The sequence below is a fragment of the Lygodium microphyllum genome, chromosome 2 (genome assembly GCF_053477565.2).
Source record: "Lygodium microphyllum isolate KBCC chromosome 2, Lygodium_microphyllum_v1.1.10, whole genome shotgun sequence".
Classification (NCBI taxonomy): domain Eukaryota; kingdom Viridiplantae; phylum Streptophyta; class Polypodiopsida; order Schizaeales; family Lygodiaceae; genus Lygodium; species Lygodium microphyllum.
The window spans coordinates 10,577,051-10,602,664 of NC_141136.1; positions in this window are offsets into that span (position 1 = coordinate 10,577,051).

A 25,614-nucleotide genomic window follows, 5' to 3' on the forward strand; every position below is an offset into this window, starting at 1 on the left:
TGTGGGCCATAGTTAGACTCTTGAAGGTCACGAACCATGAACAAGATGGTATATCAAGGACACGCCGCTTTCGAAGGATCATGAACTCAGGGAAGGTTTCCTTGGATGACCTCCAACATGTATGAATGCCGCAAGCTGGTATGAGCTGAAAATGGTCAACCCGAAATCACATCCAAATGGAATGCGACGATTCTCAGTTTTCTACGAGTTGCCATATTGGACCCACTTACAGGTCAACCACTTGTTGGATCCCATACATATTTTCAAGAATGTGGGCAGCTTGCTATGGGACCACATCATAGGAAAGAGAGACACTATAGAGGCACGAATGGATTTGAAGGAGGTAGGTAAGATGGAGGCGCTTTGGCCGCAGTCAAGTGCTGATGGTCACATGCAGCTTCCTCGCGCTCCTTGGGTTTTGTCCACTAAAGAAGAGCACATTGTGAAGCAAGTAATCAAGTCTATCCGCACTCCGACAGGTATGATGCGTTCTCTCAGGTCCGCATTTTCTAAAGATGACCAATTGTTGGGGCTAAAATCCCATGATTGGCATAAGATATGTCAGGTTTGTGCTACGAATGGATTGTAATTAGCGTGGGCATTTTGCAATTTGAAAAGTGGCGATTATTCATAATGCTTTCTCATTTGTGGCAGTTTGTTCTACCGATCGCGATCGCAGGATGCCTTACTCCAAAAATTCGCGCGGCCATTTACAAGTTGTCGACTTTGGTGCAATGGATCTCACAGAAAGAGATTAAGACATCCTCTATTGAATCTGCGAGGCGGGGAGCAGTGGAGACGGTCTGTCTCTTTGAGAAATACCTGTCCACTAGCATACTCACGATACATGTCCACCTTCTTGTGCATCTTGTGGACGAAGTGGAGATTGCTGGACCTATCCATACGCGATGGATGTTCTTCCTGGAGCGCTTCATGAAAACCCTGAAAGGCTTTGTGTGACAACGAGCTCGGCCAGAAGGTAGCATGGTCGAAGGTTGGTTGGTGTCAGAGGCGTTAGTGCATGTCTCACAATGGCTACCAATGGTGGAACCAGACAATGAAATGCTATGGACGCTGAAGGATGATGATAGACTGACTGGAGATGTGGTGGTTGGAAATGGGGTAGAAAAAAGAATGGATGCCTCAATGGAAGAGAAGGTGAATCTTTTTGTATGTTGCACCATGCCTCCATGGAGACGTGGCTCGCCAAGTACCAGATTGCAAGGCAAGATCGAGAGGAAGCGCGAGCTGAATTCAGACGTAGTACGCGTCATTGACCGATTCGATATCCCGAAGGCATGGAGGAGATGCCGCGGTTTATGTCAACACGATGGTTGCATGGAGCCTTGACCGCAATATCCAACGAAGGGACAAAGGTCTCAATGGAGGAGTGGGAATTCTCGAGGGGATGTAGTCCAAAGGTGATGAGGGGTTTAGAATCTGTCGTATCTAAATTTTATATGCGACATCTAATTTGAGTGTTTCAATGTACAATATAAAATATATAGTGCAGTGTGGTCGCGTGGACGGCATTTTCGCGTGTAGCATATTGACAAAATGCGCTCCACAATGGACTGTGGTATCATGGCAAGGTTCGAGCAAGAGAGCCAATGACGAGCAACGGATCCGAACACGGTTGTGGATGAGATGGAGTATTTTGGGAACTTGCAAAGTATTATTACAGTGGATTATCGTAGCTTCTCCATGATACTATTTGATGTGCAGTGGTTCAAAGTGGTACTTGGAGGAGCTGGAGCAACAGTTTGACGAGGTCCATCGGGATTTCTCGAAATAGATTCCGAAAAAAAAATGGACAGATTTGCGCGACACCTTTGTGTTGCCGGCCCATTGTGAACAGGTACATGGAGTCATTTGCTTACTAATTGTAATCCGACATGGTTTATGTCACAATGGTTTGAACTCGCTTTGTACGTGTTTGTGAATAGGTAATCTTCTATCCAAACCCTCGATAACCTCGATGGTGGTATGTTATACCTTCAACTCCCCGAAGTGCGAGAGTATATGATCAAAGCGATGTTTTGAGATAGATGAAGATAATATGCAAATAGAGGGGTCGATATTACAAGGGGTGGAGGCCGTCGAAAGCTTGGAGCCCGTATCTGCTAACAATGATGGAAATAAAAGAGTCTAATAATTTTTTGAGAACGAGGCGGACTCATTCTTTTGTGGTGACATGTCTATCGACCTTCCAGTGTATGCAGAGTTGTGTCAGGAGATTAACATGGGACCATATGATACTTCATACTTGGAGCATCCACTTACTCAATTCGTTGTTTGGATCTCTTATAAAGGTACATAAGATATGCATTTTAAGAGGGATTTTTAAAAAATGATTTATATTACCGTGCTTTGTATAATTTAAATTGATTATTCTAACACCATTTTTTATCTGTGTAGGTGACATTTTCAGGATGAGTTGAGGGATGAGCGATGAGGAGTTGCAGGACATCTTCACACGCATGTCTCCAGACCAGCTCGCGAGATTTAGAGAGATGGCAGACCAGGAGCTGTCTCGTTCTTCGTTAGGGCGCTTTGCTAGATCTGCTTCAGCGCGATCGGATGCTTCGGCTTCGAGCAGACGATCTCGATGCTCACGACTTGGGCCAGAGGGAGGGACTGCATCGGGATCAGGGGGATGCTGCTGTGGAGACACAGATGTGGTGTCTCTGTCTCGTCTTTCAGCTGGAGCTACATCACCTCTAGGATTTGTCACACCTGTGGGGACGTCTACTCCAGCTACTCCGGCTTTTGCACAGTCATCGGCAGGTGCCACTCCGAGAGAGGTTACCCCCGTCGGTACACCGGATGTAGAGGGGTCTCCTGGATATGCCCAAGATCATGGACGGAGATGGGAGAGGACCCATCTTAGGCAGATTCCTAGGGGTTATGGATATCTGGTCGATAGTAGGTCAGGAGCCATCATCATGAATGATGAGGGGAGGAGGGTGATGACTCACATGAGAGAGTTATGCCAACAAGTTTTTCGGCACAATGTCCTAGATCATTGGAAGAACATACTGGAGGGGAGCAAGGACTACATAGTAGCATCCTTGCATGAGGAGTTTCCGGTGCCAGCCGCAGTAGATAGATTCTCTACGGGTTGGATAATGGATTGCATGCGTGCATACATGTCACATAGACGATCCGACGCATGCAAGGCAATCAAGAGTGGGGCTGCAAAGCCCGAGTGGTTAGATGCAGATGACTGGCGCCGACTGAGGGAGGAGGCTACATATTCTCCAGGACGTTGGAGTCAGCAGTGCGAGGCGGCGAGGGCACGACTCGAGGCCGGAGTGGTCCATCATCTTGGGAGTGGCGGCCACAGGACATATTTGGAGGACTTTGTAAGTTTTTCTTTTGTTTTGCTTGTTTGTTTTTTTGAAATATTCTTTGTACTGACAATCATGTTTCTAACAGTTAGCATTTTGTTTTCTTTGCAGCACTCCATTACAAATCGCGATCCGCAAGGCCTTGAGACTCGATATGCAGAGAGGCACGGTCTCAATGCATTGATCGACAGATTGTATAGACGCGGCGGCCCTGTAAGTCACTCATCTTTCTTGTCCGTAGTTACCATGAGATATTTGAATGCATTATTGTATGGTGGATTGATGTGTTGTTTCTTTTTCTGCAGAATCCGTTCGATGCTCCTTTGCGGCGGGACGAGCTTTCAAGGGACGAGGATTTCTAGCTCGCCCTTGGATCCTTGGAGCTCACAAACCTTTATTTTTTAGTCGCATGATCTATGTAGATATTTTCTATGTATTAGTGATATCATGTCATGATTGTACCAATCGCTTTTTATGCGATCATGTATTTATTTCATGTATCAGTTTTATGATTTCAATATACATTCTTTTTGTTTGCAAGTGCTTTGTATACAATAGTGCAGAAACTATTTTGTATGGCTCTCATAAAGCACACAATGCTATATCTGCCCTGCCACAAAATTTTTTTTATCCCTGTTATCGTTGCTATTAGCGTCCTAAATTTACTTCTCGCGTCGCTATTGCCGTCGCTATGCGCGTCGCAAATTTACTGGTTGCGTCGCTATTGGCGTCGCTATTTGCGTCGCTATTAGGGTCGCAAATGCGACGCTAATAGCGACGCTTTGCGACCCTAATAGCGACGCAAATAGCGATGCTAATAGCGACGCCAATAGTGACGTTTCTATGGCGTCGTCAATAACGACGCTTTTTGTGATGACAGGGGCAAATTTTGTTGTTTGTATTTTCGTCGCTTTAAACGTCGGTATAAGGTCTATATCTTGTAGTGAAACTCTTGAAAAGAGAAAGAATACACAATCTTATTCCAATCCATAGCAAGTTCCTAGACATTGAAACATATTTTACAGAGAATATTACTCTTTGATACGTACTACATTGCAAAAATCAATGAAGTTTTCTCTCTAGATTGCAAGACATAATAATTATATCTATAAATAAACTATAGATCAATGTTTACAAACTCTTTAAAAGAGAGAAGAATGCATCACCCCCAATAAATTGAACCAAACACTGGAGAGAGAGAGAGAGAGAGAGAGAGAGAGAGAGAGAGAGAGAGAGAGAGAGAGAGAGAGAGGGAGAGAGAATATTACAATTAGACCATAGAATTAGAAAATATTACTCACATGCATTATACCATAAAAATGAATATCAAGCATCAAGAAAGAGACATCACACCACACTGTAGATACCCAATACAGTTTACTCAATCCAGTCTCATTACAAAAAAAGATAGCACACATTATCACAAAAGAAGCAGTGGCCCAAGCATTTCAATATCTTCATAAGCGAGACAACAATCGATCATAACCTTCATCCAAATGTTGAAGAGAGAGACAGAGAGAGAGTGAGTGAGAGAGGTGAATATTACAATTAGAGAATATTACTCTCGCGTGCGCTACACTACAAAAATAAAAAAAGTTGTATCCACATTGCAAGACATGATAATTCTTTATGTAGATTAAACCTCAAGAAAGAGGTATCACATCGTTACATTAAAACCAATATAAGCTTTACAAAAAGGAAGCAAACATCATCATAAGAAAAACATTAGTCCAAGCACTTCCAAGTAAGATATAAGCGAGATGATAATAGATCATAAGTCTCAGCCAAGTAAATCCTCCTCAATTGGGACCATTCATTTGACGACTCAATTGTTATAGCAAGGCATTGAACCTATTAACATTCATTTGGAACTGCAAAAACGGTAGTCGACAACCCCTCTGGAAAATCATAGGCTCGCGGTCATCTCCAAGCCCCCAAAACGATGCCCACATATCATTCAACAACAAATTCATCAACCTACTTGTCTTAGAGACAATTGCTGAAAGTTCCCTCTTCACCACCCAAACCACTCAAGACTTGTTGAAGAACACTCTGGGTATGCTTTGTCTCGCACACAACACCATACAAACCCTTAGCTTGTTCATGCAACTCTGCAGAGTAAATAGCAAGTGCATGATCGACACGTGTGGATAAACTCGTCTGCAATTCCATCAACTCATTCATCTTGGTCTCGAGGCGTTTAAACTCCAAAGAACTTGAAGCACCCTTTGTGTTTCTTCGGATCGTTGATGTCCTTGTGTGGATTTACTAACATGCCCTCCCTATTGCCTCGCCACTTCTTTCATCTTTCGCACATTAACTTTATTCACTCTATTAAACTCCACATTTTGGCTGTAACAAAATACACAAATGACTATCTCCCCAAAAAGAACAAAATACCTTGGTGAAAATACAATTATTAGAATAACTATCTCCCATACCCATGCGAACGGCTCCAAGCAAGCAAGCATCGAAGAGACGATGTTGTCGATGTTTTCTTTGATTCAACCAAATCAATTGCATTCAATGGAGTCGAATGCACTATGTTTGGAACATCGTCCATAGCTTTTCTTTGTTCCATGATGACTACACGAAACTTTCAATAGAGTATAAGAGTCCCAATTGGGAAATTTCAAAGTCATTGAAGACAAACACATTTCCAACTGAAAACCCTAAATCGAAAGTGTCTTGGACTCAAAGACAAAAGAATAGTCATGCACGAACACATGTAAATAATCATGCATGAGCACACACATACACAGTGCTCACTAAAATCCAATTAATGATTCCCCTCTTCAATGGACATCCATTCATCCACATGTGCACATGATACTCACCAAATATATAGCCATGCCTTACCTCCTCTCCTCTGACTCTCTCTCTCTCTCTCTCTCTCTCTCTCTCTCTCTCTCTCTCTCTCTCTCTCTCTCTCTCTCTCTCTCTCTCTCTCTCTCTCTCTGTGTGTGTGCAAGCCCTACTAATGGATATTCATTCGTCTAGATCCATACATAGGTCTTGGCAAAGGCTCGAATGTGTTAAAGATCCAAAGATATTCGATGCTCAAAGATGAATGAATACGAAGGTGAAAATATGGAAATATAAACCATCAAAATGAGATCAAAAATAAAAAAATCTTAATAATTTGGAAGAGATAGACAATGTTTATTAAAATGGAGATTTTCATCAATTTAAAAAGTCTTTACACAACTCATTTAAAAAGTCTTGTAAAGATTATATATATCAAGTATGTGGCGATTTTCAATTTGGAAGAGATAGACAATGTTTTTCAAAATGGAGATTTTCAAGGATGGGCTTATGCAGCAGCGACTCATCCAAGTTAACATTGCCAAAAACCTATCTAGATAAACTTTGAAAGAAGCAAATTGCACATCAAGGGCAATGCTCTCGAGTGAAAGGGAATGAACCCACATGGTGATTCATCCGGGTTAACATTGCCAAAAACCTATTAAGAGAAACTTTCAAAGAAGTAAGTTGCACATCAAGGGAAACATTTTCATTCTTGTGAGCAATTAACTCACATACGCCATCCTCTATACGACCAACACTGTCAATAAGATCTTTCATCTTCTCATTATGATCATCCAAGGATCCAATACGTGGCCAATACTTTCGGACATGGTCATATATCTTGCTTATGTAACCCTTGATTTCTTCCAACTCATCCTGTATCCTCACCCCATCACAAAGGTTTCCTTCGTATTTCTCCTCCAAAATTCTCTCAATCCTCTGTAGACGGCTATCAATGCTCTCACCAAGAGAAATCGAAGCCCTTTGACGTCGAAGTAGTGCCTTTACTTGCTTCTCAAGCCCATCCAAGCGATGAATGAATCTCAAAAAACCAACAGAACTTTCATATCCTCCAACATGCCTGAGTGCACGACGAATTGCCTTCTTCCTTACAACCTCTTTTCCTTTGCACACATTCATTTGCACATTGGGAGCGCATTGCACAACATTTGCTACAGACGTATTTTTTTCCTCCATGCTGCGCAAAACACATGCGTCAACATCCATGTGCATATCAACTATTCTTATCTTATCTTAGAAATTAGAAACAGTGGAAGATCCTAGATGACATTAGATTAACTTCCAATGCATTAGATTTAAACATACGTGCATTAGACCATATGATTGACTACAATAGAATTTGCTATAGTAAGTAGCATCTAAAGTGAGGTTTCAATTTGTTTATCCCACACATAAGACTCAAGTGGATCTTCAAGATGCATTTGGATTATTTCAAGATAATGAGAAAAGTCAAGGATCAAAGGCAATGGCACAATGACCTGTGAGTTGGTATTTTAGGTGGTGTACCTAACATTGCATGGTGCACACCACACAATATCCTTTCTTAGAAAATCATGCCCCAGGACAATGCAACATTCCCCACCCCTGCCAATGAAACTATAATTCACACACTAAACAATCTCCTAAGTTTAAAAACATCAATAACGGATTTTTAATGCCATGAAGGGTTACCACATCCATGCCAACCCCACAAATCGCAATGAGTTCTAAAGGATAGTTGTACCTCTTAATAATGAAAGTCACGACCACGAATAAGTAAATAGTAGTAATATAATTAACAATAACTTTCTAAGTTTAATAATGCCCTACGAATTGCAATCAATGAGGCAAAGGATAGTTCTATCCACATATCCTAAAACGTTTATCAGTAAGATAATAATAACAATAAAATAAGATAACAAAAACAATAAAATAATATCTATATCTATCTAATCTAATCTTCTATATCTATATCTATAAACTAATTAGATAACAATAAACTAATAAAACAATATCTAATCTAAATCTTATCTTAATTTAATCTAAATAAAATAAGACCACAATAAATTATAAACTAACAATAAATAAACTAATAAACAATACAATAGTAATCATCATCATTATCATTATCATTATTTTTATTATTATATTATATAAACTAATTACTTAGATATTATTATTTGGATATTATTAATTAGATAGATATATATAAGCTAATAATATCTATCTAAATAATAATAAACCAATAATATCTAACTAAAGAACAAAAATAATAAGAATAAACAACAACAATAATAAAATAATCATCATAATTAAACTATAACTATTAACTATTAATTAATTAATTAACTATAACATTAAACTAATAAACAATACAACAGCAATCATGATCATCATGATCATGATCATGATCATGATCATTATCATTATCATTATTATTATTATTATTATATATTATATTATATCTTAATCACAATAAAATAATACCACAATAAACTATAAACTAACAACAAACAAATAAAACAAGATCTAAATTTAAATATAAATCTTGTCTATCTAAATCTTATATTAATCTATCTAATCTAAATAAAATAAAATAATACCACAACAATCAATTATAGACTAACAATAATTATAAACTAACAATAAACTAATAAACAATACAACAGCAATCATCATCATCATCATTTCAGATAATAATAAACTAATAAACTAATAAGATAACAATAAACTAATTAGTAAACTAATAAACTAATTAGATAACAACAACAACAACAACAATAATAATATCTAATTAGATACCACAATAAATAAATAAATAAACTATAAACTAACAATAAACTAATAAAACAATATCTAAATCTTATCTTAATCTAAATATCATCATCATCATCATACAAATAAACTAATTAGATATTATTATTATTATTTAGATTTAGATATATATAATAAACTAATAATATCTATCTAAACAATGATAAACTAATAACTAATAATATCTAAATAAAAAACAATAAAAATAAAAATAAAAAACAATAATAAAAAAATGATCATAATCATAAATAATAATAACTAAACTTAAACTATAACTATTAATTATTAATTAATTAGATTATCTAAACCTAAATTCTAAATCTTATATCTTAATCACAATAAAATAATTCATTATCATCATTATCATCATCATTATATAAACTAATTAGATATTATATATTATTATTATTATTATTATTTAGATTAGATATTATTATTTAGATATATATAAACTAGTAATATCTATCTAAACAATAATAAACTAATAATATCTAAATTAAAAAAAACAATAATAACAATAAACAACAATAATAATAAAATAATCATAATCATAATTACTAACAAAAAAACTTAAACTATAACTATTAACTATTAATTAACAATATAACATCAATTATCATCATCATCATTTTAGATAACAAAAAACTAATAAACTAATAAGATAATAATAAACTAATAAACTAATTAGATAGATAACAATAAACTAATAAAACTAATTAGTTAGTTAGATTAGATAAAGATAACAATAAACAAACTAATTAAACTAATTAGTTAGTCAGAAAAAACAACAACAATAATAATAAACAACAACAATAATAAAATAATCATAATCATAGTTACTAACAAAAAAACTTACACTATAACTATTAACTATTAATTAACAATACAATAGCAATCATCATCATCATTTTAGATAACAAAAAACTAATAAACTAATAAGATAACAATAAACTAATAAAACTAATTAGTTAGTTAGATAACAATAAACTAATTAGATAACAATAAACTAATAAACTAATTAGATAATAATAATAACAATAAACTAATAAAACAATTTCATCATTATCATTATCATTAACATTAACAATTAACAATAAACAAAAACAACAACAAAAAACTAAAATAATACCACAATAGACAATAAATAAACTATAAACTATAAACTAACAATAAAATAATAAAATAATATCTAAATCTTATCTTAATCTAAATATCATCATTATCTTCATCATCATTCATCATATAAACTAATTAGACATTATTATTATTATTATTATTTAGATTTAGATACTATTATTTAGATTTAGATATATATAAACTAATAATATCTAAATAAAAAATAACAACAACAATAATAAATAATAATAATAATAAAGTAATCATAATCATAATTACTAATATAATTAACTATTAATCATAACTATTAACTATTAATTAAATTAAATATAATTAAACTATCTAATTCTAAATTCTAAATTTATATCTTAATCATAATTAGATAATGATAAACTAATAAAACAATTTCATCATTATCATTAACATGAACATTAACAATAATAACAATAAACAAAAACAACAACAACAATAATAAAATAGTCATGTTATCTAATCTAATCTAATAAACTAATTAGATAGATAACAATAAACTAATTAGATTAGATAATAAAAAACTAATAAAACTAATAAGTTAGTTAGATAACAATAATCATTAATCATTAATTAACATTAACATTAACAATAAACAAAAACAACAACAATAATAATAAAATAGTCATGTTATCTAATCTAATATCTAATAAATAAACTAATTAGATAGATAACAATAAATTAATTAGATAACAATAAACTAATAAACTAATTAGTAAACTAATAAACTAATAAAATAATTTCATCATTATCATTATCATGAATGATTAATAATTAATAATTAATTAACATGAACATTAACAATAAACAAAAACAACTACGACAATAATAAAATAGTCATGTTATCTAATCTAATATCTAAATAATAAACTAATTAGATAAACTAATAAAACTAATTAGTTAGTTAGATAACAATAAACATAATAAAATAATCATAATCATAATTATTAATTATTTAGATTAGATAAACTAATAAAACAGTTTCATGTTATCTAATCTAATAATCTAATCTAACTAATATCTAATAAATAAACTAATCTAATAAAATTGTCATGTTATCTAATCTAATAATCTAATCTAATAAATAAACTAATTAGATAGATAACAATAAGCTAATAAAACTAATTAGTTAGTTAGATTAGATAACAATAAACTAAAAACTAATAAAACTTATAAACTTAAACTTAATTAATTAACTTTAACTATAACATTAACTATTAACTATTAACTATTAATAACTATTAACATAACATTAACTATTTTATTAACATTAACCATTAACATTAACATTAACATCTATATCTATAATCTATAACAATGATAATAGATATAATAATAATAATTAACTAATATACCTAATATAACAATAATAATAATTAACTATAATAATTAACTTTAACTAATAACTAATAATAAGTAACTATTAGCTAATAATATAATAATCTAATAAACTATTATAATAATTAATATATTAATTAACTAATAATAACTAATACAAATAATAATGCAGGCCCGAGGGGGGGGGGGGGGGGGGGGGGGGCAGACTTGGCGGGTAGCGCCATGGGCCTCGCGGGGGGGGAGGGGGGGACTTCACCTTCGCTTCCTCCATCTTCATTGGCCATCGGACGCTGCCGTCATCTTCTGCCCTGCGCCGGGGGAGAGAGAGAGAGAGAGAGAGAGAGAGAGAGAGAGAGAGAGAGAGAGAGAGAGAGAGAGAGAGAGAGAGAGAGAGAGAGAGAGAGAGTTGTACCTGAGCGACCTGGCTCCCCTGCAAGCAATTCCAAGCGTGAAGCGTGCTCCTCTGCTCCAGAGAATTCCACCCTGCAACCAAGCAATCGAAAAGAGAGATAAAAAATGTATGATATAGATGTCTCTGACTAATCATGAGAGAAAGAGGTCGTGGGGTATTAAAGCCTTGCATGCATGCAATTCAAAATTCAAAAACAGGCTTGGGATTTAAAAATAGGCTTGGGATTCAAAAGTAGGCTCGGGGAAAGAAATGGAGGTTCGGGAGATACCGAACCTCCAACCAAAATGATAAGTAGATATAGATGAAAAAGGAGGAAGACACTATCAAGCTACATCTAAAAGTTTGCATTATCATCATGAAAAAGGAGGAATCTTTAAATGTGCAATATGATGTAGTTAAATAATACGCTTGAATTTAGCTAGAATTTAGCTCTTGTAAGGGATTTCCAATGTATAGCTTGTAAAGGCCTCAATTTCATGTTTGTTTAAGTGCCTCGTGATCAACAAAACATTGATGAAAATTGATAATAAGATTGTCTCGGTATGAATGAGGATATGAGGCACTTGAGCTAGTTCCTCACCCTATGGTGTTGAGGTGAGTACATTTGTATGTTGATATTTCCGCCCTCACTTGTGAGTGAGCCTTTAGTGTATTTGCAAATGCTATTATGTGCCTTCGTGCCATTGTGCAAAATAACTTCGGGCCCTCAAGAGGGGCCTTTGTCTTTTAGTCCCCCTCTCACTTTGGTGGCCCTGTAAATGCTTTTGTGCCACTGAGCCTTTGTGCAATATAACTTTGGGCCCTTGTTTTTTAGCCCCCTCTCACTTATCCTTGTGTCATGTTGTGTTATGCTTTCACAAGCTTGTGGGTATGCTGAGTGGTGGGTAATACTCCATGAGGCAAGTTCCACAAGCCGGTCACCCTTGCCCCAAGATGGACCCATAGTGGGTTTGTCACACTTGAAAGTTTTCAAAAAGTGAACTTGCGGAACAGGGAATAAAAAATTCGTTAAGGGTCCTTTAGCTTACCCCATGTGGTAGGTTACACGAGGTGAGTCACCCTTGCCCTGGGTCAAAGCCATGGTGGGTTTGTCACACTTGGAAGTTTTCAAAGAGTGAAACTTATAGAATAGGAAAAACAATAACTCGCTAAGGGTCCTTTAGCTTGGTGTTTAATATCCTACTTAATCATAGAGGGTTGAGGTAGACTAATAGGAAGGGAGATAATGTGCCTATTTTATCAAAATTAGTAGAGAGCTAGTGGTATACAAAAGACCGAGGATCCTTGCTTGCATTTAGAGCAAACTGTAGGTATCTTTTTACAAGTGCAGTTATGTGATGTTTTGTAATTATTATTTTTGTTATTTTTTGGGTTAAAGAAGGAAAACATAAGCATACATCCAAAATTGAAGAAAAGTTTCAAATGTTTGAAAGCTTCTAGGTTTTTCAAGTTTGTAAACTACAAAAACTTTAAAAAGCTTAAAGAAAGTTTTGAACACTGGGAAACCTTAAGTCTATAAAAGGGGGAGAGTTAAATAGTATGGGTTATTCTTTTCATTACGAAATTCATATCTTATTTGAGGAGAGAGGAAGATCATACACAAGATCATACACAACACCCAAAACTGAAGAAAAGTTTTAAATGTTTGAAAGCTTCTAGGCTTTATCAAGTTTGTAAACTACAAAAGCTTAAGGAAAGCTTTAAACATTGGGAAACCTTAAGTCCATATAAAAGGGAGAGAGTTAAGTGGTATGGGTCATTCTCTTTATTATGAAATTAATCTCTTATTTGAGGAGAGAGGAAGGTCATACACAAGTGGAGATGTGTACGTTAGTTCCTTAGTTCCTTAGTCATCACATTTGCAAGTTAAAAGGTTGGATTCAAATCTTCGTCATTCGTTCTTTTAAGGATTAGTTTAAATCTTCGTCATTCAAATCTTCGTCATTCGTTCTTTTAAGGATTAGTTTAAATAAATTTGTCTTGGTCTTTTTAGTTTATTAAGGTTGGATTCAAATTTTTGTTATTTGTTCTTTTTAGGATTACTAAATAGTAGTGAAATGAAAATGAAAGAAAATGTTTTATTGAACGTATGGTGAAAATGAAAACGTAACGAACTTTTGATCGTATTGAAACAAACGAAAACGTGAAACTTCAACAAACTTGATATTTTGAATAGACGGGGGAATAGCACCTTCTCCTATAATTATTTAATTACGAAGAGATTTGTGCTAACTCTTTGGCATGTATATAGCATGTTTTTTCATTTCATGTCCTTCGTTCTCTTAGTTTATTAAGGTTAGATTCAAATATTCGTCGTTCGTTCTTTTTAAGATTAGTAAATAGTAGTGAAATGAAAATGAAAGAAAACGATCCTTTGAATGTATGGTGAAAACGAAAGCGTAACAGACTTTTGAACATACTGAAAAAAACAAAAATGTAAAACTACAACAAACTGGATATTTTGAATAGACGGGGGAATGACACCTCCCATAATTATTTACTTATGAAGAGATTTGTGCCAACTCTTTGGCATGCTATAGAGCATGTTTTCCCATTTCATTTAGTTTTTTAAAGTTTTTGAAGTATTGTTATTATTTATTGATTTTATTAGAATTACTATTGAGAAGAAAAAAATCATCATCCTTGCACATCGAAAAAATCACTATCTTTTAGAAAAATTACGAAGTAAAATTATGAAATATAACATATTTTTTCGTGAACAAGTGTATTGCAGTTTTATGATAAAAGCATATTGTTCTCATCAACATTAATGAACTACGAAGAAACAAAGTCACAAGGCTTTATGACTTTTAGAAAAAGAAAAACTATGGCTTCTAGAAAAACATCACTAAAACCGTTTGTTGTAACTTGGTATGACATAGAAAAATTTGAATCATCTTGGGCGATAGAATGTGAAAGCATCATTGGAAGACTAACAATGTGTGCATCATGTGGTATAGTCACAATGCAACATCATGCTATCAACTCACAAAAGAATGATCCATCTACAGAAGATATACAAGTTACAATGGTTTTGTTAAGCGCTATTTTCATCGTTGCATGCCGACAACACAGAGTCAATATGATGATAACTAAATGCCGACCATGTCTTGCGAAGAAAAAGAGAAACAAATACGTGGTGTCACTCTTACTAGACTACACAAAACGAATTATCAATGCAAAGTTATTACAACTTCAACTATTGTGCATCATTAATACATCCATCTTGGTCTGCAAACGACAAGAGCGATTGTGAATGAAACCTTGGACCGTCGATCTATTCTCAATAACCCTATAGTCTCTTGGTTGCTACATAATCCACTAATCCAGAAGTGCATGTCTCTAGTAGAACATCCACATCCAGGGACAGGGCTTTGCATCCTCAACATGCAATCCATCAAAAGGATTATAGAGATCCATTGTGAAAGCTCTCTATTCGACCCAACGCTCCAAGTAGATCATGAGAATGAAAGTGTTATAGTTTGCTTGAAATGTGAATGTTCAAATCACGATTAGTGACTCGAACTACATATGCATACATATTCTCCTTTCGATATCCTCCATGTATTTAAACAATGCAAAAACTTATCTACAAACGTACTTCACTTCAAAACACGACGCATGTCTAAACACCATCAGTAAAATTGCTACATAGCAAACATGCAAGAACTGCATATAGAACTTCAATTTCCTTTATTGAGTTGCACATGTCAACCTAGTTAAGATCGAATTTGCTTTTTAAATTCATATTTGAAAAGAAAATATTCAAAAAGGACATTGTTTTAGTCTCATGTATTCTTCTTAGAATACACATGATGTTGTCACCTATCCTATGGTGGTAAGATGTCATACCTTGGGTTGCATAATATGGCATAGTGCCCATTCTATGCTATTGGCCTTTTGAAAATGGAATTAGAAATACCCAATTAGTATATGTGAGGCTTTGAGAATTTGATGCTATTACTACCACTAGTGTTCCGGACGACGAACACCACTTTGCTGCCCCAAAGCGGCAAGTGAGTTGTTGTGCTTGTCTTTTTCCTCCTCTCCTCTTTTCCCTCTTTTCTTTTAAATTTTTTCTTCACCCTCTCTCTCTCTCTCTCTCCCCAAATCCATGTCTTATTTTTTTCTCTCTCTTTCTGCCTTCTATTTTAGTTTATTTTTTCTCCTCTCCTGTTTCTCTCTCTGTCTCTCTCGTTTTTTTCTCCCCGCTTTTCTTCTCTCGCTTTCTCTCTCCCTCTTTCTCTCTCTCCCCCCTTTTATTCTCACCCTTCTCTCTCACTCTCCTCCTTTTTTCTTTTTTCTTGTTCTCTCTCTTCATTCTCTTTTTACTTTTTTCTTCTCTCGCTCTTTTAAATTTTATCTTTCCTCTCTCTCTCTCTATTATTTTCTCTCTATTGATATTCTCTTCTTCTTCTTCTTTTTCTCTCTCTATCTCTCTCCTCTCTCTTTTCCTTCTCTCTCCTCTATTTTTTCTTCTCTCTCTCTTTTTAAATTTTATCTTTCCTCCTTATAATTCTCTCTCCATCTTTCGGGTCCCTTCTCTCTCTCCTCCTTTCACTTTCTTTTCCCCATTATTCTCTTTTAAAGTATGTAAAATTTATCTTTTTCTTATATATAATTCTCTCTCTTTATGTTTATATTCTCTCTCTTCTCCTCTCTATCTCTCCTATATTATATATATATATATATATATATATATATATATATATATATATATATATATATATATATATATATCCCTACTTTTCTTCTCTCCCCCTCTCTCCTTTCTTTTTCTTCTCTCTCCCTCTCCTCTTTTTTTCTTTTTTTTTCTTCTTCTTTCTCTCTTTAAAATTTTTTCTTTTCTCTTTCTTTTAAATTTTATCTTTCCTCTCTTTATAGTTCTCTCTCTCTATGTTCAAATTCTCTCTTCTTCTTTCCTCTCTCCTTTTCTTCTCTTCTGATTTTCATCTATCTTCTCCCTTTTACTTTTTTCTTTTCCTCTCTCTCTCTCTCTCTTAAATTTTATATTTCCTCTCTCTATAATTCTCTTTCTCTTTGTTTCCCCTCTCTCTCCTCTTTTTTATTTTTTTCTCTCTTTGTATTTTTCTCTTGGTTTATCTCTCTCTAATTATTTTTCTTTTCCTCTCTCTTTCTCTTTCAAGTTTTTTCTTGCTCTCTTCTCTCTCTCTCTATATTTTTTCTTATCTCTATTTTTCTCTTTCCTCTCTTCCCCTTTCTCATTTTCTCTCTTTCAAATTGTATATTTTCTCTCAGTCTCTGTGAAAAATTGTGTTAAAAAACTTTAAGTTTAAAAAAGCTTTTAAAAAATGTTCAATTAAAATAAATTTTTAAATTAAAAATTTTAGTTTAATTGAGAGAGAGAGAGAGAGAGATTTGATTTAAAAAGAAGTTTGATTTAATGAGAGAGAGAGAGAGAGAGAGAGAGAGAGAGAGAGAGAGAGAGAGAGAGAGAGAGAGAGAGAGAGAGAGAGAGAGAGAGAGAGAACCTAGGCTCTACACATGAGAGAGGGGGGAGGAATTTAATCAAAAAGGGGATGAGGAAGAGAAAGGAAGAGATTATACGTGAGAGAGAGGGGAGGGGGTTTTAATTTGAGAGAGAGAGAGAGAGAGAGAGAGAGAGAGAGAGAGAGAGAGAGAGAGAGAGAGAGAGAGAGAGAGAGAGAGATTATACATGAGAACCTAGGCCCTACACATGAGAGAGAGAGGGGGGAGAGGCTTTTAATTAAAAAAGGGAGAGGGAAGAGAAAATGAAAGATTACACGTGAAAGAGAGATCATTGTGCCTCTTCTAGTGACAAGTCATAGAATGTGATTATTAAACATTGTAGGGTGGGCAAGGAATATTTGTTAAATTCATTGAAGAAAACCTTCTTTTTCTTACCTTTGAAGCTAGCCTTGATATGGAAAGGCTTATAAAAGCTGGAAAGGTTGCATATAAGCATATCGACTGATACCAATACTATCTAGTGTCTTCTACACTAACTCCACTAACTCAGTATCCAAAGAATGATCCTTTATAAATGACTCCAAGCATTGTTTCTTTGCCTTTTTAAAAATTTTCTTCTCCAAAATATCTTTTGAAACTTCTGAAGGAAGAAGATGGTAATAAAAGTGAGATGCCTTTTAAGAACCTCCTTCACTTGCATTTGGTTGAAAAAGATACCTAACTAAAATTAACATCACAAATCAATACAATTAATTATAAAGAAAGTCATATTTAATATTTTTAAAGTGAAAAAAAATGTACCTTATAGCTTGGATTCTTTTTACTACAATCATCACCTCCTAGTTTGAGACTCTCAATATTTTTAAGAGCCCTTTGTCAATTTCAAAGCCCTAAAATAGTTTGCTTTCATTGAGAAAATTTGATACATTTCTCCAATGGATGAATCCTCTATTAATAGCCCTCTAGCTTCTATAATAACTCATTGTTATGTTTTGATAAAATATAATTGTCCAAATTTGAGGACATCCTTTTCTACAATCATGTATAACCTAGAAATCCATTATAACCATTACTAATGAACCTCATCAGTAAATAGCTATTATAGAAAGGCAAAGTGCTATTTTTGCTAGGATCTTTGGAATATAGCCTGCCATCTGAAAAAAATTCAAGATTCTTCTTTCTTTCAAACCTGAATATATGTTTCGTAGACTCTATAATAGTAATGGGTTTTATTCTCTTCCTTATTGGTTCATACTCACTATCCAACTCAATATGAAGATTATAGAAAGGTCTTTTACTAGAGCTATAGAGATCATTGGATGACCATAGCTAAGGATATGATTAGAAGATTGGATTGAAAAACTATGTGAATTAGAAACAAGAAGAAAAACGAAGAAGAAACTAGAAAGGAGGGAAAAGAAAGAAGAGAGTGAGAATGGAGGAAAATAATCAAACGTCAAATAAAATTCAAATTGAATATTAGTTTTTACTTTAATAAGGATGAATAAAATCTTCATTATGATAACCTTTGTCATCTTTATGGTGGCCTAGATTTCTAGGTTTGATGTGACTATGAGAATATCACGATGACTTATTAACGATTTTTAATCTATTTAAATACCAAAATATTTTTTTTAAAAAAAATCTAAAAATAATTTTATTTCTTAAAGTGTTTTCTCTCTAGGATCACTTACAAGGCATTTTCCAGACCTCAAAACTCCCCTAACGAAGCGAAAGGCAATTGACCTAGTTGAATAAAATTTATTTCTAGTAATTATTTGACTTGTTTCTCCATACTTTGACAATCTTTAGGGTGGCAATACAACTACTTTTACAACAGCATGTGGGCCATTGCTTTTTCATTGCTACTCTCTTTAACTTGGTAACTATAGTTGAACAATGATACCTACTCCATTCTCACATTCACCATTCACTGATCATAGATTGAAGAAGTAATGATGGTGTGGTTTATGGGACTCAAGACAGGGTATTGTTAAAATTATGGTTTGATTAATAAAGGGGCTCTTGCCAATTGATAAGAGATTGTCTTCTTATTGGTATTATACCTGCTTTGTTGGCAGAGAGAGTAGCTAGAAGAATGCCTATGGAGGCACACATGTAGAAGAATGCCTATGGAGGCACACATGTAGTGGAGCATGGTTGTGTATATGTGATCTTTAAAGTCTCTCCTAGTGACATGCTCGGGTAGGCCTTCCATTGCCCAGTAGTACTTTTGGTCATTCTTGCAAGGGATATTATTCTTGGTGACTTCAAATATTTGTTCTGCCCATGTAATCATTTGACTATCCTACATTCACTTTATAACAATATGAGAGTACATATAGTTGATGCACTTCAAAAACCATTGATAGGACTCTATTTGAAAAATTACCACTCACTTGAATCTAGTTGTGTTGATCTTGATTGTGGTTATCTCTACTTGGTAGCCATTTCTTGTAGGGTGTGTAATTTTTTCTTTTTTCTTTTTTTAAAATGTTTAAATATCAACATAAATAAACAAAATTCCAATTGATTTTTACACAATCAATTTATGTATATGTTTACAATGATGAATTCATGTCATGTGATATGTTAGAAGCCAATTGTAGAACTCAGGGTTATACTCTAGTGCAATGCAAGTATCGAGGAGTCATGGAAACTTTACTAGGAAGGATAAGTATTGTGTGACATTGAATAGTACCATTCCTTGTCCTAGTCTACTAACAACATACAATTCCTCTTCCATTAGAATTTTGTCAAGTAGTGGATAGTCTAGGATGGGTCGCACTAAGGCCATACCATGGGCAATAGCTAGTTCATAAGGGAAGTAGGGATTGCATTGATTAGGTCTCTTTGAGACCACCATATAGCTGGTCTCTCCTTCGAGATAGTCATTAGCTAGTCTTCAAGTTCAACCATCGAAGCTTGATTATTAAACCACCATTTTTGGAATTGGCTTTGTCCCTCAACTTGTTTCTTGAACTTCTCAATCTCGAATATATCATGTGGGGACTTGCATGAGGATATTTAAGGCAAGAAGCAATTGGTATGTAAGTTGCATAAGATCTTATATGGTTTGAAATAGGGTCCTAAGAAATGGTATCATAAGTTTGATGCTTGTATGCAGTGTGAGGGGCACACTAGGAGTGAGACCAATAATTACTACATGTACATTAGGAAGGCTAGGAATGCTAGCATTATACGCCTAAGTCTATGTACACATCATGGCATGTTGATTGTTTCTAGGAAGTCTATTATGAATGTGGATGTTTTAAAGAAAAGGTTGCATGAAAGATTTGACATGAAAAACTTGGGGAATGCTTGTCACAATCTTGGTATGCATATTATTGGAGATTAATCATAGTTGATTGGACATCATGGGCCTTATTATCTGTGGATTGAGTTCTATTTACCATAGTTGGAAGCACCTATCACTCAAAATTCTTGGAACTCTCATCAAAAGCATTCACAAGTTTAGCTCTTTCAGGTGAAGCGAGAATGGGAATATCTATGGACTAAGGACTATCACTTCTCGCTCATTTTAATGGCATCTTTTTTTGTTGATTCTAGAGTTTCTTACTTCTATTGTTATTTCTTTATCTTCTTTTTCCTCCTCTTGGACAATGAAGGCGCTGACTTAGGGGATTTTTTGTCTTCACTTAGTTTTCCAATTATATCGTTAATTAGCTCATTAGTGCTCTTTTCTCCTTTTGTCTCCTAATGGGGTTTCCCTATGTCAGGTTGAACAATATTACTAGGCGATAGTGATTCAATTGCATTCTGTTTGAAGAGTCAAGCCTTTCTGTTGTTTCTTCTTCACCAACCATATCAATCATGGATGCTAGAAATTGTTATTATTTAGTGCTGACTCTGGGGTTTTATTTCATTTAGTTATGAAAGGCTTAGTCCTTAGGAATCGTAGTCAACATTGCCTCCTTCGATTGTTTATTTTCAAGTTGTGTTTGAGGTTGAGGTTTATTTTTCTTCCATTGAGGAGGTAACTATGGGTGGTATGATGGAGGTGGTCTTGCAGGTGGTTTGGGTAATCACAACCAATGTTTTCATGCATAATACCCTTGAGCAAACAGGAGAGATTGTGGGACCCATCGTTGCATACTAGCTCTTTGTCGATATCTTTGCTAATGAGGATTGGGTCTTTTTCATGGTTTTCTATTATTTTCTAGGTCCATCTCATATTCTTAACATCACTTCTCAAATTTTTCATTTGGAGAATAGTCGTGCTGTGACAAGTTCTCTCTCTTCATTATGTGCTCAAAGTATTCCTCAAGTATTTTTTTGCTTCTCTCACTAGCTGGTGTCGTCAAGGATTTTCTCATTGCCTTTCCCTTATGGTTCGACAAGATCACCCTTTTGCTGAAAGTTGTGATTATCCTCTTGTTTGAGAGTGTCAAATGTACCTGTTGCATTGTGAAATCAACCTTATATTTCCTTGCTCACTTGAAAGCTCTACCAAGAAGTATTTCCTTTCCTATGTCCTCATGGTATGGGAGTACATGGAATATTGTGGATAGGTGTTAAGACCTAAAACAGGCCTGACACTAGCTCTTATGGCTCTAGCTGGGCTTCTAAGCATGCCAAATGATCCCATACAGCCTTGTGGCCCAAGAGCATTTGGGTACTATAAATGATTCTTCTAACTGCTACGTTTGTAGATGCAATTTTAGATTGTAGTTCAACTAATTACCCCTCTCCATTCTAAGAAAGGAACTTTTCTACATGTAGGTGACTATCTCACATTGAATCACATACATAAAGGACACCCCCCAGTCGACTATTGTGGTCCCTATAACTCTCCTACACCCTAGGGATTGGCCTAAGGAAACACAGTATGAAACATACAAAACATCATAACATACTCCTCTCTTGATATTTATTGTTCTAGGAGACTTTTCATAACCTCGCATAATCTTTTCCTCAAGAATAAATGCACTAATCTATGACTAGAGATCCTCTTTCACTCTCCACATGGATGAGTGGGTTTTTCAAGCAACATTTTGATATCATGATTTTATGCTCTTTCCATGCAAGGTGAAATGCTCTAAAGTACACAAACAAAGGAAAAAGAGCATTGTGTTCCATGTGCACAGTTATATATTTTCATGATTTGTACCATATGTATTGTAGAGATGTAGAAGATAGCACTAAGAAAGCCCATGTTGCTATCTTTCTTACACTTAAAATCGATCTATATGCATATAAAAAAGATCAAAAAATCAGTACATTTAATCCTATTTTTTCCTTCTCATGACCCCCTACCAATAAATTTTACAAGTATTGTCATACTCCTAGATATGTAGTGAAATGGAAAAGATCACATAAGAACACATCTTAACACACCATATGAGGCCACACTGAAGCAACCTCCATGCCGTGGAACCCATACAAATATTGCACGAACATGTATTTATTATTGCATAGCATTAAGATCCATCTAATCATTCAATTCTCCTCAAAATCTTATCTTTTTGTAATTTTACTCATATGAATGCCTTTTAAAAATCAATTATTATTATAGAAACAATGTTGATTAATTATTTAGAAAATATTTTTTTTATTTTTTCTTAGCAAGAACACTTTATATACCATTCATTTTTTCCATTTTCAAATAAAATAAGATTTATCATAAAATAATCCATAAAAGTACTTTATTTTTTATTGTTTCACGATCACTTGGGTAGCTGCTAATGCTCCACATAGTCACTAACAACCATCTTCACACTCCCTCATTCCATTGCTCACATCATATCACGCTTCGGAACCCCTTTCCCCTCTTCCTCTCAACCCATATGAACACCCACTATGAGGAGAGAGAAAGATTAGATTTCCACTTTTCTGTGCAGTGTATCATTTTTCTTGACACAAGCAGCAATTGGAGGCAAAGAAAATCAAGAATTCATAGCCAAACATGCTCCTCATGCCTTGAACAGTTATAGAAACACAAATTTAAGGGAAATGGGGGGCCGCCGAAAAAACTTGCCTTCCCCTCCCCTCATCGTGATGATTTTTGGGCTTTTTAGCCTTCTTAAGCTCTTAATTAACAAATAACTAGTTCACTTCCTATATGTTCACACTATTGGCAAGTGGTTTCTTTAAAATCGAAGGGGCAAACAAACTCAGATTTGATATTTGAAAGTACATTCGTGTTCCTAGCATTATTTTCTACTAACTTGGCCTCTTGAATGCTATTTTCAATATTTGGATCAAGCAGTTGCTTTGTAATACTAAAGTTGCACCTCTTATGGGCCAACTAACGAAATCCAATTAGCTGAAGGACACTTCCAACACATTCCAACCTACCCACTTTTTCTTTTAAAACTCTGGTGCCTCTTCATTTTTATCACAAATGCTTCATTTTCCAAGCATAATCTAACAAAGAGATCAAGAGCTAGATGCTAATGAATTGCTTCAATACAAAAGGGCTAAAATAAAGGATCAAAGAGGTCATCCTAAGTGGTGGTTTGACCTACCTACTTGAGTTAGGACAACTATACAGAGAACTTCAACTAGATGAGTACTTCTATAGCCTAGTCCACTTGAATTCATATATTTTTTAATTTTTCTCATTCTATATTATTTGGTACTTGAATGTTTAAAAAGGAGGGAGCTAAGCATATTGTGACCCAAGGGAAACAGGGATCGATATAGTCTCGATATCCAAGAACCTACCAAGCTCTTGTGAGGTGACACAAATCCCTTTTTCTCGCTCACTTTTGTTTTGGCTCCAACCATCCTTATTTTGCTTTGGCTAGATACTACCCCTAGGAAGGCAAGGCATCGACCTCAGGTCTGATTCATCCTAAGGAACCTACTAGGCTTGCGCAGGTAATAAGCATCTGCTCTTTTGATTTTTCTCTTTATGTTCTTACTTCATGGGTTAGAACCCCTTTGTACAAATCTCCATATTATATGTATTTTAAACACATTTATCATTTTCTTCTTGTATTCCTCAAGCTTCCTAGTTGCCTCGCAACTAACAAGGATTCCTAAAATCAAATAGATTGCTAATTATGATGTGACAATAACTGATTGGAGGGGATTTTGTGGTCACTATTGGTGGTATGTCAAGATGATGAGAATAGGCAAGAAGTAGGTGGAGAGGATATGCATCTTATTGAGATATAGATAATGGTAGGTAAGAGAAGATAGGTGTCTTATGATATTCTAATTGTAAACTAATTGTGTAATCTCTAGATGTAGGGAGGTAGCATCATCTGATACTATATGTCGTATTTGGAGCCAACACATGTCATGAGATGGAGAGCTTGGTTGTGGAGGAAGATACCTCAAAGTACTCTTGATGTGTGTGTGTGTGTGTGTGTGTGTGTGTGTGTGTGTGTGTGTGTGTGTGTGTGTGTGTGTGTGTGTGTGTGTGTGTGTGTGTGTGTGTGTGTGTGTGTGTGTGTGTGTGTGTGTGTGTGTGTGGAAAGATAGAGATTAGGATATACTAAAGATGGATACAAAAGAAATTGTTTTTTCATTTTGAAGAAGATCCCTCTTATATAGGTATATCCTCATATGCCCTCATATGAACCTTTTCCAATTGCATAATTAGTGGTATCATAGTAATATGGACCCAAAGACATCTCCCCTCTTTTATTGGATAGGGGGATTCATATGAGCTAGTTCTTGAGGCTTTTGTTCCAAAAATTCATATTAATATATGTTCATGCAAATCTCTATTCTCACCACTTATACCAAAACCCATTGTTTGGCCATTTTATCCTACATGTCACCAAATTATGGTAGGAATTTACAACATCTCAAAAAACTAACATGAGATTTCTCCAATTAAACAAATCTCATATTTCATACAATGTAACTTAAGTAGGGAAGAGGTATTGGTTACATGAAGATTTAGAACATTCATTAAAGAAATCATTGCAGTCATCTTGTCACCTGTTTGGACATATCTAGTACCTATTCTTCAACCACTACAATTTACATGGCCAATACATTTATGCCAAGTGTTAAGATTAGCTACAACTCCTGCACATTGTGCAAGCATAGTAGCATTCACCTTGAGTACATTTATATCAAAGGTAAACATCCTTTCCACAAGCTCATCTTTTGTAACCAATTTACATCCATTCCTAAAATCTTCTACAAAGCAACCATTATGATTGAACTTTACTTGCAATCCCTACTCAACCATTTTCCCAACAGAAATCAAGTTCTCTATGATGTTAGGCACATGTAGAACATTAATCAAACACTTAGCTTTTCTATCCTACACAGACAATGGAACACTCCTAATGTGAGTAATAGGATGCATTG